Genomic DNA, 16,166 nt, shown 5'->3' on the forward strand with positions numbered 1-16,166 from the left:
TATAAAAATCCTTTTCTCTAGAGCTTTGATATTTGGCATATGATATAAGGGTTTGACTCTCAACTATACTTGTCCAAAAGATTGCCCTAAGGTAAAAAAGATGACCACGCCCATGTCTGACATGTACTTACTATAGGCTTTTATATAAGAAACTTTGAAAATCTTCTTCTCTGAATCAATAATAGCTGGTGCCTTGATATTTGGCATGTGATATCAACTTTGTAATTTCTACCGTAATTTTTCAAATTATTGTCCTAGGTTCAAAAATGTGAGTGACATATATATAATATAAGCTAACATAGACGAAACCTAACTCTGTACTTACACAAACACACTTGAAGCCTTGTACACAGGAGAGAGCTTTAGGATCAATGACCCTCTTGTTTATTATTTAGCCAGTTTATACAACAGTTTGTAATGTTTGAAATTTCATTACCAAAATATTAGCGAAAACTAGAAAATGCCTCATCTTGATGCAATAAATACTTGTTAAAATCCTTTATAATTCTGTTGCATGCAGTTTATATGATATAAAGAAGTTTTATGATATTTGTGTCACAGTTTTGCACTTTTATTTCAGGCCACTCATAATTTTACAGAGATTTGCAATCCATTGTCAAAGCAAGGGTTGAGTTTGCAATGAAATCAGCTCAGTTGATCCCTCCTTTAGTTTTTTCAAATAAAGCCTAAAATTTTCAAATTATTTAAAAATTGATAATGATCACTTTAAAAATTGTTTTAAACTTTAAAAAACTCATATTCTGATGTTCATAATATGGCCAAACTTCAATTTGAGAGAAAGATTATTTTTAGCTAAATCTGGAGGTCAGTGCCTTTAAAAACCAATCAAAGGGGAGATCTTTTCTGCCTTGGTCGAATTGAACAGTGGAGATTGTATATGGAAAGAATTTGGTCCAACAGTCATTGAAATCATATTTTCTTAGACACTGTTTAAGAAAGAAATAGACTCTGTTTAAAAGTGGTCTTTTAGCACAGGTTAAACTGTACTAGAAAGGGAACCAGGAAACAGTCATGGCATATAGCTGACCTTTGGGGTAAAATCTTTCTCTGCAGTCAGTGTAAGTAACTCAGTCAAAACTGTGCTTAAGACCACTGTTAAATACAGAGACCAAATGACTCTACTAAAGACTGCTAGTTCAGTTTTTAGTTTATGGATTTGCAAATAAGCACACATTTTTGGTCAGTTTGAGAAATATCAACTTATGAAAAAGATCTTATCTGCCTTTTGCAAAGTTTCATAGTATGTGCTATTGGATGTAAAAATTAAAGCAATAAGGGTTGTAAGTGGCAGGTACAATCTTATATTATAATGTTTGAAAAAAATCTATGTACATTTGCTCAAATGACCAGTTCAGTAAGTATATGAAAGTCGGTTCTGTCAGTATTTCAAAGCATTTGCTCTGAGTTCATAATATGGCTAGGAACAGTTTTGATATGAAATCTATAGATTCTGAACAAATTGAACAGTTTTTCTGTTTTCTCAAAAGAAATGTTTTTCACTTACTACCTTTTCTTTTTGGAACATCCATTTAAATTGTACACAAATGTACATGTTCTTTTACATTTTCATTACACAAATACACGTTATTACAGAATTAGTTATCTGGTGTGTCTAGGTACATCGGCATGGAACAGTTTAGCTGGTTGTCCGGAGGCGGCCATTACAAATGTTTATAATGCCGTAAAGTGTGCATTATCAGATGGTGCCATAGGGATAATGGTGTGTAACTGGTCTGGCAAGGGGCACATAACACACCCTCCATTCTGCTGGCCAGGATTCCTGATGGGGGCGGGGCTAAGCCGGAATGCTGATTGTCATTGGGTAAGTATAGAAAACGGTTTGATAGACAATTGTTTTAGGGGAAAAGACGATTTATTTTTATTGATGCGTTTTTAAATCTAATTTAAATTAACAGCTAGGTGCTCAGTTATTACTGGAAATATCTTGCGACATAAAATTATAGCAATTTATAAATGGTAGATTACTGCATATCATAGATATTACACATTTGGTTTCTGCAAATCTTTTCATTTGTAATAAATGCATCAATTTAACTGCTGCACAGTGATTAATATCTGCTGGTGACTAAAATTAAATGATTTTGCGGTTGCATCAGTGACTCAATCTTCAAAATTAAATTCTGATTAAAAAATAAATGTCCCATTGTTTTTATCTTTGTCTGGAATTAATGTTTGCTTGAGAAAGTCATATTGGCCCAAACCATGAAGTTTAAGGTAGTTCTGCACGTTCGAATCATATTTTTTGTTACAATGTAGAATTTGATTAAACCCTGATTTTTCAAAACTTCAGAATATACTTAACTTCTCATAGTCGTAAATAAACATATGACCTATAATATGCTGATATAAAATGTACAGGTCCGTCTGCTTTTTTGAGATATTGGCCCAGGACTAAAGAGATCTGTACATTTCAAGCTGGTTTTAAGCCATTATTTTGAATTATTTTAAGTGTCAGATGTTTAATATCATATTTAAATTTAGAAAGATAGTAACTTTGTCATTGCAATAAATTTACTCACAGGTTGCCATTAATTCATCAAATGATTTTCATTACTGTACACCAAATCCAGGCTTTATTCTATGTTATGTGGATCAATGATGTTACGCCATTACTTCCGGTTTATCAAACAGGAGTTTTGCCTAGGTAACTTAGAAGAGTTACTAAACCTTCATATATTTCATGCAGAGAAAGGGGTTATAGGTCATGCAATAGTAGAATTAGGTAGAGCCGAAACCTACCTTGTTAGGTGTGCTAGGTGTCAAACAAGTAGGTCAACAAAAACAACATTGGTATATACAGTAAAACCCTGACCAGTCAAGGTCCCAAGGAGATGAACAAAATACTTGAGTTGTCTAGGATTTCGAGTGATCTAAACATAGGAAATATATGTAAAATATAGAATGGCCAGAGACCACAAAAATTTCCCAAAGTGAGCCCTGGAAGTCATGCTATCCATGCTGGAGCAAGCCATGTTACTCTGTATTAAACATATTACCTTAAGTATAGTTCCTCAAAATTTATGAAACTGATGATTTGTCATTTAAGTAAAAGACTTACAATTTATGAATATGCTTACCAGTGTTTGTCCTTTAGTTAAAAGACTTACAACAAACAAATGATTTTACCGGCATAGATGTTCGTCATGGTATTTTTGTTGTATGGTATTATTTAAGAATCAGATTTTTTGCGAGGGTTTTGATTTTGCTATATTTATGAACAGTCCTTATTCCTGAAAATAAATACTCATGAAAATATACCTTATAGAGAGTCAAATATGTCTATTGTTTGGCGATATATCTTGAATATTCTACCTTGTGAACCAATGCCAATGTTGGAAACTTCAACCTTTTACCCTGCAAAAATATCTTATTTTACAGTAATTGATATTAATGTCTTCAACAAATGATTTACTGTATTATTTCCAGGTGATGATAGTTCAGACTTACCATCTGACAATGGCTCGTTGCTGTTGCAGTTCCTTCTAAACCCTGGCAACTCCCTCATAGAAAATCTCACTCCAGAAATTTTACAATTTTACAGGTTACATTGCTTTATTTGTACTATTTCATACATATATTCATGTGATATGGAACTGTTTTACTAGCTGTTAAAGAAATTCTTTTTTACCTTTTAAATTTTCAGACAGTTTTGCAACTGTTCATACTCTAATAATCATGAAAAATGTACTAAATTTTACTTTTGTCTTCTGTATAAAAAAAATAATCATGCAGTATGTAATCCTTCTTCCCCAATGTGACTATGACCTCTCTGGCAGAGTATAGGGTGCTCTATGCCTCGGGAAACTTTTATGTTTTACAGCTGTTTTCATTGAATCTGTGCAAAATCACTCGCATTTTCATTTTCTTCTATTGAAAAGGAATTGATTTGCTCTCTAGTTTATAGAAGCAAATGTCTGAAAAAATAGTGTTCTACAGTATAACCTTTGCTGATGACCACCTTAAAATAATATTAAGGACCTCACTATAAAACCTGCATATAGAGGCTACTGTCAGGTCACCTTCCGGTCTAATTATAAGAAGGGTAAATTTACCTTTGTTTGGAGACCACCTAGCAGGTTTGACTGTATAAGAACATTTTTAGCTACTCTTACAGTTTCGGGAATATGACTATTGAAGTAAAAGATGACTGTCATCATGCTCATGTATCTGAAATAGTGAAACCATATTTGAATTGTTTCTGTTTAATTTTTGATAGAGAGTGAATCGACATGTAAGAAAATGCCAGAATGAATTGAAAACAGCGGAACTCCAATGTACACAGGGTGCTAGTATAGTAGCAGAACTACAACATACATGTGATCTTATGTTATTGGCTGTGAAGTGAGTACTGCCATAAATGTGTTCTTTTTTTATTAGATTAAGTAAGGTTAGGAATAAAAGCGTTTTAGCTCTACTACATGGAGTATTTGAGAGCTATTCTATTCGACTCTGTGTAGGTAATTGAATGCATTCCAAATTCACACCTTAAAGTTTTGATGCACTTTGTCTGCTTCTCAGTAATAACTTGATGGATTTTCTACTTATCATAAATGTCTTTCAGAATGTTTGTCTCATTGACGTACCGTATAGCAGGTTAATTCTGTGGGTTTTTATTTCTGCTGTCCTCCAGAAATAAATTCCGCACATTTAAACTATCAGCAGAATTTTTTGGCGCAGAAACAAACTTTGATATTTCGCTTAATATAATTGTCGGAATGTTTGTCTCTATGAAATCTTGATCAAAACTACATGTCGAGGTTTTATTTAAGAAGTTGTCTTTCCTTAGATGCATTTAGATTTAATTATACAGTTTATTAACAGACAATAATTTAAATTTATTTTTACATAACTGAAATCGTAAGTAAATGGCTTTGATGTTGTTTCACTTTTTAGCTGCATTGAGGTATACACATGTTACCTAATGTTATTATTAGTTAAATAGTTTGTGACCTCTTGATAAGTACATGCTTGCAGATTTCACTGGCTGATAGATTGGTTCCTGAGTGGCAGAACAGCAGCATAATTATTCAAATTTAAACATATGTCGGACCTTCTTCAAAAAGTAACTGAAGACTATAAAACTTTAACACACAATATTTCTATTACAGAATAGGAAGAGCTTTGGTTGTATCAGGACGAAACCCCGAGTACACAGGCAGGTTGTAGTGTGGTTAATATGGGTATAAGCAACCTTCCACCAACTGTGAAAACAGATCTAGCAAACCGGTATACATAAAATATTCACTCACTTATTTACTATTTTAATCTGACATGCAGAAGAGGTGTTACATTGTTTTAGTCATTGTCTTTTGGCTGGTCAGTAGACCATTTGTATTCCGATCGATAACTAGAGACTGCTTAGTTTCACAAATGTCAAACTGCATAGAATGATTGCTTGTAGTCAGTAGATGACCCATCTTGTTTTGTGGGGTCAGTATGGTAAAGGTCAAGGTCACAGTGTCTGCCAGACTGACAATGGTTTTTCTTCAATAACTAAAGAATACTTTGGCCTACAGTTGTCAAACTTCATAGGAGCACATCACAATGTGGTCAGTAGATGATGTTAGGTTGGGATCAGTAGGTTAAAGGTCAAGGTCACAGTGTCCTGAAGACTAAACAAAGTTTCTGCTCAGTAACTTAAAACCATCTGGCTTACTGTCTTCAATTGCCTGTGGTCTGTATATGACTTCTATTGTATTGGGGTCAGTAGGTCAAAGGTCAAGGTCACAGTGATCTTGAGACTGAAAATGGTTTCTGCTCAATTAATTAAAAACCCTTCAGCCTACTGCCTTCAAACTTTATAGGATGATTGCTTGTGGCCAGAAGATAGCCTCTATTGTCTTTTTTTCTCCCTGTTTTGACAAAACTATTTATGATTTAGTTTTTTTCTGCCCCCAATTTTTTTTGGTGGGGGTGTTGGGGGCACTTAACTTTGTCAGTACTGCTCGTCCATTCGAAATTATGGTGTGGCTATCTCAAAAAATGCTTGACCTATAGTTATCGGACACATACTCTAAAAATTGTTGTTCAAAATTGGAAGTCTGACTTACAGGACCGCTTGATGTGAAGAAATTTGATTTCCTCTCAGCACTATGCAATCGTTTGACAAGGCAAACACTACTTGCTTATTTGGTGGCCAATATCTTGATTATCTTTCTGTGAGGCTTGAATTAGTGCTCTTGTATTTCATTACAAGCCACTATATTTTCAAATAGCCTGGCAACCTACCGTTTTGATAAAGTTTCAGAAACCCTCAAGCCAGGTGTTGTTGCTGTTGCATTCTTTGGCAGCAAAATTACAGAAGTATTTAACACACACTTCTATGCCTAACTTTAAGAATTAATAAAATTCAGTTGGGTCTTAAGGGTTTGAGGAGGTTAAAAAAATCTCCATACACCCTTGCACAGTTGCTGACCCCTGTGGAATTTGTATTTTTCCACCTGCAAATAATTTTTCATAGATAAAGTTAACATGTCGTGCTCAACCCAAAATATTTTCGTAAGAATAGGAAAAAACTGATTTCCTATTAGCAAAAAAAGTGTTCAAGCATACTTCCAGACAGGGTTACCCCTGCATGTAGAAATATATAAAAATGTGCCTTAAGTTTAAAGTTTAGCTTGTGTACTTCCATTTTTAGCTCACCTGAGCCAAAGGCTCATGGTGAGCTTTTGTAACCGCTCAATGTCCGTCGTCAGTCATGTGTCTGTCAACATTTTCTAAAAAAACAACTTCTTTTTGAAAACCAGTGGGCAGAATTACACCAAACTTCACATGAATGATCCTTGGATGGTCTCCTTTCAAAATTATTCAAAGAATTGAATTCCATGCAGAACTCTGGTTGCCATGGCAACTGAAATGAAAAAGTTTAAAAATCTTCTTGTCCAAAACCGCAAGGCGTAGAGCCTTGATATTTCGCATGTGATATTATGTTATGGTCCTCTATGAAAATTGTTTAAATTGTGCCCCTGGGGTAAAAAGAAGCATCGCTACGGGGATCACAAATTTTACATAGACTTATATAGTAAACAAGAGGGCCAAGATGGCCCTAGGTCGCTCACCTAAGAAAACACTCCATAACAGTGTAAAACATGTTTGACCTAGTGATTTCATGGAAACAAATATTCTGACCAATTTTCATAAAGATTGGACCAAAAAATTGGTCTCTTGCGATAAAACAAGCATTTTCTTAGATATGACCTAGTTTTTGACCCTAGATGACCCATGTGCAAACTCGACCTAGATTTTATCAAGGCAATCATTCTGACCAAAATTCATGAAGATCAACTGAAAAATACAGCCTCTATCACATACAGAAGTTTTTTCTTTGATTTGACCAAGTGACCTAGTTTTTGACCTCAGATGACCCATATTCAAATTCGACCTAGATTTCATTAAGGCAATCAACCTGATCAAATTTCATAAAAATCAATTGAAAAAAAAAACAGTCTCTATCACATACACAAGATTTTTTCTTTAATTTGACCTAGTGACCTGGTTTTTGATCTCAGATAACCCATATTCAAAATCGACCTAGATTTCATCATGGCAATTACTCTGACCAAATTTTATGAAGATCAATTGAAAAATACATCCTCTATTGCATACACAATGTTTTTCTTCGATTTGACCTAGTGACCTAGTTTTTGATCCCAGATGACCCATTTTCGAACTCGGCCTAGATTTTATCAAGGTAATCATTCTGGCTAAATTTCATGAAGATCAGTTGAAAAAAACAGCCTCTATTGCATACACAAGGTTTTTCTTTGATTTGACCTAGTGACCTAGTTTTTGACCCCAGATGACCCATTTTCGAACTTGGTCCAAATTTCATCAAGGTAATCATTCTGACCAAAATTCATGAAGATCAATTGAAAAATACAGCCTCTATCGCATACACAAGGGTTTTACGTGATATGACCTAGTGACCTAGTTTTTGACCCCAGATGACCCATTTTCGAACTCGGCCTAGATTCCATCAAGGTAATCATTCTGACCAAAATTCATAAAGATCAATTGAAAAATACCGCCTCTATCGCATACACAAGGTTTTTCTTTGATTTGACCTAGTGACCTAGTTTTTAATCCGAGATGACCCATTTTCGAACTCGGCCTTTATTTCATCAAGGCAATCATTCTGACCAAAATTCATGAAGATCAATTGAAAAATACCGCCTCTATCGCATACACAAGGTTTTTCTTTGATTTGACCTAGTGACCTAGTTTTTGACCCGAGATGACCCATTTTCGAACTCGGCCTAGATTTCATCAAGGTAATCATTCTGACTAATATTCATGAAGAAGAATTGAAAAATACAGCCTCTATCGCATACACAAGGTTTTTCTTTGATTTGATCTAGTGACCTAGTTTTTGACCCCAGATAACCCATTTTCGAACTCGGCTTAGATTTCATCAAGGTTATTATTCTGACCAATATTCATGAAGATTAATTGAAAAATACCGCCTCTATCGCATACACAATGTTTTTCTTTGATTTGACCTAGTGACCTAGTTTTTAATCCGAGATGACCCATTTTCGAACTCGGCCTACATTTCATCAAAGTTATCATTCTGACCAATATTCATGAAGATTAAATGAAAAATACAGCCTCTATCGCATACACAAGGTTTTTCTTCGATTTGACCTAGTGACCTAGTTTTTGACCCGAGATGACCCATTTTCGAACTCGGCCTAGATTTCATCAAGGTTATCATTCTGACCAATATTCATGAAGATTAATTGAAAAATACAGCCTCTATCGCATACACAAGCTAAATGTTGACAGACGACAGACGACGGACGCCGGACATCGAGCGATCTGAAAAACTCACCTAAGCATTGCTCAGGTGAGCTAAAAACTTCAAAAATCTTCTTGTCTTAAACCACAAGACCTAGGTCTTTGATATTTTGTATGTAGCATTGCCTTGTGGTATTCTAACAAAAGTGTTCAAATTATGCCCCTGGGGTAAAAAGAGGCCCTATCCCGGGGGTCTCAAGTTTTACATAGACTTATATAGGAAAAAAACAAAGATCTTCTTGTCTGAAAGTTCAAGGCCTAGGCCTTTGATATTTTGTATGTAACATTACCTGGTGGATCTCTAAAAAGTTTGCTCAGATCATGCCCCTAGGCTGAAAAGAGGCCCCGCCCTGGCAGTCACTTGTTATAATAATGAGTTATATTGGAAAAAATACTTCAAAAATTATCAGATCATATTTCCTAGACTGTCTAATTATAATTACCTGATGACTCCAAGCGATTAGGGATCATTTGACTGTGACCTTGACCTACTGACCTACTTTCTTGTTTTTTAAGATACAGCCTTGAAATTTGGATGACATGATTGTACAGTTTTGCACACCGATCTTAAAACTGACTTTCAGTTACCATGAATGTGACCTACTGACCTATATTCTTAATATTATAGCATCAGTTTGCCATTTGAAACATGTAGCTCATATTACTCAGGTGAGCGATCCAGGGTCATCATGACCCTCTTGTTGCTTCTTCCCAGAAAAGTTGAAATCATCTTAATATGTCATTTTCTGTGCTGTCAAAAAAAAAACAACAACATACAATTGCCCTGCAAGAGTTCGTAAAAATGCGCAAGGTGTCCTAAGAATATACTTCCCCATGAACATGTTTTTTTTTTCAAGATGCTAACAAATAGAAATTTACTGGACAAACATCATGTATTTTGTTCCATGCCCAGTTTAGGATATGATTGTATCCTCCAGGCGGTTCTCCTTCAGATTAAAAAATTATAGTGTATTTTGACCTGTGGATAAAGACCACCTCTTTATAACAACTACATTTTGATTCTCCTAAAGATGGTCTTTTTACTGTACAGATGTAATAAAGATATGGTATGTTATATTAGGCATAAACTGATAGCAATGAATGAGTTATTTATGACGAAACACATAAGAAGCAGTACCTTGTTAGTTAAAATTAAATTAAAACTTGAATACATGAAATTGCTATTCCGAGAGTTATAATGTTCCAAGAAACATAAAAACTTCTTCAGTTTATTTCTTCAAGCTAAATATAGTCCTCTTTTTAGAATTTTATGTATTGACAAAACTGGTATTGCCTCAAAAGCAGCATTATTATATCCTCAGTGAAAGACGACAACAAATAAACGTCACTTGGATATATTTTACAGAAGAAAGAACTTTATTTTAGATATATACATGCATATTATATTATCTTGTATAAATACAGTACATTATATTTATCCAAATCACATAATTATGCACAACCAAGGTGAAGATAAACAGCATATGCATACAAAACATAATCATTTTTAATGAGGCTAGGGATATATACAACAAACACATTAAAAACAACATGTCACATGTTCTTCAAGTAATAAGGTTGAGAAATTTACTGTATAAACTCTGTTGGGAATTCAAAATGACACAATTTCATAAAAACTAATTTAAACCGTTAATATCGTAGACATCTGGTTGTATATCTGTTGAAAATTTAGATCTTTCTACATTCTGTTCAATAATTCATCTGAGAAGTTCTTGTAGTATTTTAACTTTGAAATTTCATACTTGTTAATAAGACTGCTTACAATAAGTTCCTTTATGTTTGTACTAAATATCAAAACTTTAAGAATGCTTAAATAAATATCAGAAAATCCGAGTGATAAGGTTGCTGATTTCGAACCATTTAGCCCTTATCTCTTTGGGTTCAAACTGTACGCAGAGCAACATGTGAGGAAACCATCCAGCTCACTTGGTCAGTGGTTCTACCCAGGAACCTGCTTATGCCTGAGATAATACTTGGAGGGCATCTAAGGTTTTCCTCCATCATTAAAGCTTGAAACACCAGCATCAAAAACTTAACAGCCACATTATGACCTGAACTATGTCAGTATTACTTAAAGATATCCAGTGGCCGTATTTCGTGTAAATATTTTATCTTTAGATAATTACTTCGAAGGTATAATAGCCTCATGAAGTGTTTTTAACTTTACTTAATATATAAATCAAGTTTGTATATAGAGCTACATTCATAATTAAGTGTCATACAGTAACAGTTGATTGTTAAAAACAGCCAGTGTTTTGTAAGTAGTACTGTAACCTTAAGGACGGGAGGAGTGTAGTGTAGTCGTCTCTCTCTTATTACGTTCTGGAATGGCACCAGAGTTGACTTTTGATGAGGATCACTTTATTATGACTTTTAAGATTTATATTATAATAAAAAGGTGAAAAGCTGAACTTTGTTTGTTGTCATTTATATCCCTGAGCTATATCTTGATAAACACAAGATTTGGTGGTGTAACGCCCTTTTATACAAGATTAAGACCGATAAGAACACAACACAGAATATTTCAAACCAAGAGAATTTTAATATATGAACACTCTTAATGTTTATTAAATAATAACCAATAGCTTCTAATTCAAAGACTTTTAATAAATCATACTATCGTCCCTTGGTAGATGGTGTCCAAATACATTCGTCTCCATGTACTCCGTTTCGCGGAAAGGGTACCTTTTCGTTTAAATACATACAGTTACGCAAACGGTTACGGTTTGCGCATAAATTTACGTAGATTCCGTGTATTACCATGTATACGAAATGGTTGCGCCGTAACTAGAAAATATAACAGTTGCGCCGTAATTAGAATGTAACAGTTGCGCCGTAATTAGAATGTAACAGTTGCGCCTATAATAAATCCATGATGGGCGTTAAACTTTGACATTGTTTACCTTGGTTACGGAATTTCAGTTGCGGACTAGACTATACTGTATAAACTACCCTAGTGGAACTTTTAAGTTTAACCTATTGGTTGCGCTATTTTGAACCAGAACGCCAAATGAAGTGTCTAACCTCTATTTATAGGGTTTTGTCGTATGAATTCCGCTCCTCAACTAGATGGTTTTTCTATAGGTTTCTAGTGGTGGAGAGTTCTGGAATTGGTTGCGGAAAGCGTTATTTGCCCCGAATTCGTACACTTCAAAAATACAGTTCCGTAACTCAACGGCGTAACTCAAATTAAAAGTTAACTACTACATTGTTAAGAAACCGATTACAGATCTGTTATTAGCAACAAAATCTTTGTCGAAATACCTTTTTGTCATTGGTAATCTTTCCGTTTAGAATTGTCGTTCGGGCACTATATTCGTAAACAAAGTTTTATAGACTTTGGGAAAATGCGTAACACACACAAATTGCAGCCACTCTCGAGGATGTCAGAGGCCACTACCGGTTTACATAAATTAAGTAAGGTTTATTCATTACAGTTGACTAAATATTGTGTCTGAATTCGCTTTCTGATATGGGTTACGGATGATTTGTCACACATTTTCGCGATCTGTCAAAAGTGCGTTCCAAATTTCAAATTACAGTTTTATTGGTTGTAGGTCAATATTAATGATGATAAACAGATTGTGTATTGTTGTTTTGTATATTTCTCATGTTTAATGCATTCTGAAGTTGATTTGTCACTGAATATTACTTTTGCCATTTTGGTCAGTAACCCAACTTTATCAAGGCACCCATTTCCTAACACTTCCTCCACCTCAGTTTTAACTTATCCTCCTGGATAATAGCCTGGTCATTCTGTTCTACCAAGGATTTTTTTTAACTAATATTATATCATATTCTATAAAATCAGAAAAACAGATAAGAAGAAATATAAGATCACATGTATTAACAAACTCTTCCGCTCTAAAAACATAGAACTATGCAATAAAACATTATGTGGAACTTTAATTTAACAACAAACTTTAGAAATATTCATCAAGCGTTACCATTGAAATGGTCATCCATAGTTTTTCTCCTGTATGCATTCTCGTATGTTCACAGTTATAATTTACCATAATTGCCATTGTGTTTTCCTTGTATGTATTCACTTTTTTTTAAGGATTGACATTTTATACCACAAGTATTAATAAACTTTTGTAACACTGTGTTAATTTATAAACACAACTTTCCGTTTTTATGTATGTATACTAAACTTACTAAACACATTTACGTTACGTTTATCTCCATTATTTAATCTAGATATGATGGTCCTTCCTGCAATCGAAGCGGCGTGGTAAGGAGACTGGGATCAAAAGGCAACTTCTGGTTAACAGATACGAACTGTAGTGCCCGTAAATGTTGGATCTCACCAAAGGATAAATTCTTCCCAGCTACAACTTCTTTTAAAAATCTAAAGTTCTGAAACCTTGCCCTAGTAATGCTGTCCTCGCTCTTTTCTTTTCGGTGTACGAGGGCTCCTGGTAGCGCAAGAAACTTGTACTTGTCAAGAAGGTAACACCTTGACATCTCAGGAGCTACTTCTCCGTAGACAAAAGCTTCCAGAGTCATGGCCATCATTTCCACAGTCAACAACCGTCTATCAGGCGTCATATTCAGCCACCCTTTTGGCGGCCACTGAACTACTTGACCATTTCCAAGGTCAATTTCCTCCAATGTATCTGGTCCCCATTGCCGGCGGGCTGGAGGACACATTGGCATGGCACCTTTTTCTAAAATACTTCTGGCCGTCGCCACATGATTCGCTTCTTCAACTGGTTCAATTTCTGGCTCCTTACCATCAACAGTTTCAGTGTTTACAACCACCTTCACTTGTCCGTTTAACTTATCAGATTCTCCCGACTCATTACCCACTATGTTCCCTTCCGATTCTTTGTAATTATTATTTATGTCCTTCACCTTCCTCCATATCTCATCATCACCCTTTTTCATTTCAACTGAGTCCCCCTTTTCATTTACAATAACCTCTCCTCCATCTAAGTCACTTACTCTTTCTTTGGTTGGTGTTGCAAATTTCACTTTCTTCACATAGTCTTTATGACTTGTCTTCCTCTTTTCTTTGATTACTGCGTTGGTGTCACAATTTCATCTGGTATAGTTTTAATGGCAACGATTCAGTTATAAGTTGCAAGCTCACCTTCCAGGGGATTATTTATACTAAGTCTTTCTTTTTCTTCACTTTCATCGCACCTTTCACTAATGGCTTTCTCCTCAATCCCAATTACTTCCTCGGCTACTTTCACTTGTTCCTTTATCCTAGTTTCATTATCAGTCCAAACTTTATTTTCAATTTCTCCTTCTTCCTTCACATTAGCTTCCTCCCCGACCACTTCACCCGTACATTCTCCTTTTCCTCCATAATTGCTTCACCGGTACTCACTTCAACTACCTTCTCCTCTTGTTCCGTCATAAAAGTCTTACTAGTGTTCAATTCACCTACTACCTCCTCCTTTTCAACTTCTGCCTCTGTAACTTTCATCTGTTCTCCCTTAGAACTTTCAGCTTCTGCTTTGAAAGGCTTTCCTGCAAGTTCTTCCTTCACAACTTTGCCGTTTTGACTTCTTGCCAACATTAGACGCCTTACACCATTTTTATCCAGTCGAGTAAGTACAACTTTCGCCTCTTTTTTATTTCTTTCTGTACTCTCGAATTCTGTTTCGCTCATTGGAGGAGTGTCATTATTTTGAATTTTTGGTATATCCAGTTTAATAGGGTCAGTCTTAAACATTTGTTCATACACTGCTTTTGTTTCTTCCAATGTTCCTTTGCGTTTCATTTTCTTTGCTGGTGTCTCATTTTCTTTGCCGTTCTTTCTCTTTTTGTGTTTCTTGGCTGCTGTCGCCTTAGCTTCTTTCATTTGTTTGATTTCTTTTTCTTTTCTCTCTAGATCTTCTGCTATCTTTAACCCTGCTTTCCATCCTTCCCTTTTCTCACTTCTAATTTCATCATCTGCTTTGATATTATCTAAATGGTTTGTCAACACACGCCTGGCTTCAATTGCGATGGGACTATCATATTTCTGGACCTTGGTCATGATGGCGTAATGTTTTGGGTACACTGCCAGATAAAAACAATTTGGAATGGATAAAAATCCATCTGGCATCAAACTATATTCTCTGAAGTGCACAGAGTCACAATGTCTGCTTAAATCGTACACTCTGGTGAAGATGTTCATTTTTCGACACCAAGGACATCGAACTGACTGTCGCCGATGCACTGCTGAAGACATGTGGTGAAATAACTCCTTCCTACATTTGAACGTCTTTGTGCATAGAGGGCACTGTATCGCATCACCACCACCTTGTTCGTCACCCATTGTCTGTAGTGAAATAAAAGAGGGTTTACTATTGTTGTTGTTGTTATTGTTTTATGTTATCTCTTGTTATTAAACATATATTTTTAATTATTTACATTAAAGTTTGCAACTTCCAAATAGCTGGACTATTATTTTATATATATATATTTTTTTTTTCAAATCATTGTTTCATGTTACCCTATACTTTGTTGTATATTTAGCTGTTATTATAGTGGTTGTTTTCTTTACAAACATCACATAACTTTATACAATTTGTTAAACAAATTTCCTAGGGAGTTCTTCCACAATTAGATAATTAATGTTTCTTAAACAAGCCAATATAAACATTATTCGAGCCCTTTTATTGCAACTGTTACATTCGAGCTTTTTCGCGAGTAATCCAAATTGGAATGTTAACCCCGGAGTAAGGCCAAAGTCTGTCAATGTGGTATGCCTTTGGTTTCATTAATTTAGAGCGCTTCACTAGACACACTATGTCATCTAATACTTTTGTGACTAAATAAGGACCTTTCCATTTATTCACCAGCTTAGAGCACACACCTTTGTGTCGTGTAGGGTCATGCAACCATACACATTGACCAGCATTGTACTTTTGTAGTTTCGCATTAGAATCATAGTGACGTTTTTGATAATCTGAACTCTTCCTGATATTCTCGCGAGCAAAGTCATGAATGCACGCTAGGTTTGTACGCAAGTCACGAACATAGTCATCAACAGTATCTAACTCGTTTTGTTCAGTGCGTGGTCGACCTATTACGGCGGCCATTGGGAGGGTTACATCACGCCCGTACACCATTTTATTAGGAGACATCTTGGTACTTGAATGACTTGAACTCCGATACGCAAGCATTAACAACGGTAACAGTCTGTCCCACTGCCTTTGATTTTCTTGACAATATTTAGATATCATAGACACCAGCGTGCGATTAAATCGTTCTACTACGCCATTTGCTTGCGCTCGCATACTCGTCGCGTGTGTCTTCTCAATCGTGAGTAATCCACAAATTTCACTGAAGAGTTTTGATTCGAAATT

The sequence above is a fragment of the Mercenaria mercenaria genome, chromosome 1 (genome assembly GCF_021730395.1).
Source record: "Mercenaria mercenaria strain notata chromosome 1, MADL_Memer_1, whole genome shotgun sequence".
Classification (NCBI taxonomy): Eukaryota; Metazoa; Mollusca; class Bivalvia; order Venerida; family Veneridae; genus Mercenaria; species Mercenaria mercenaria.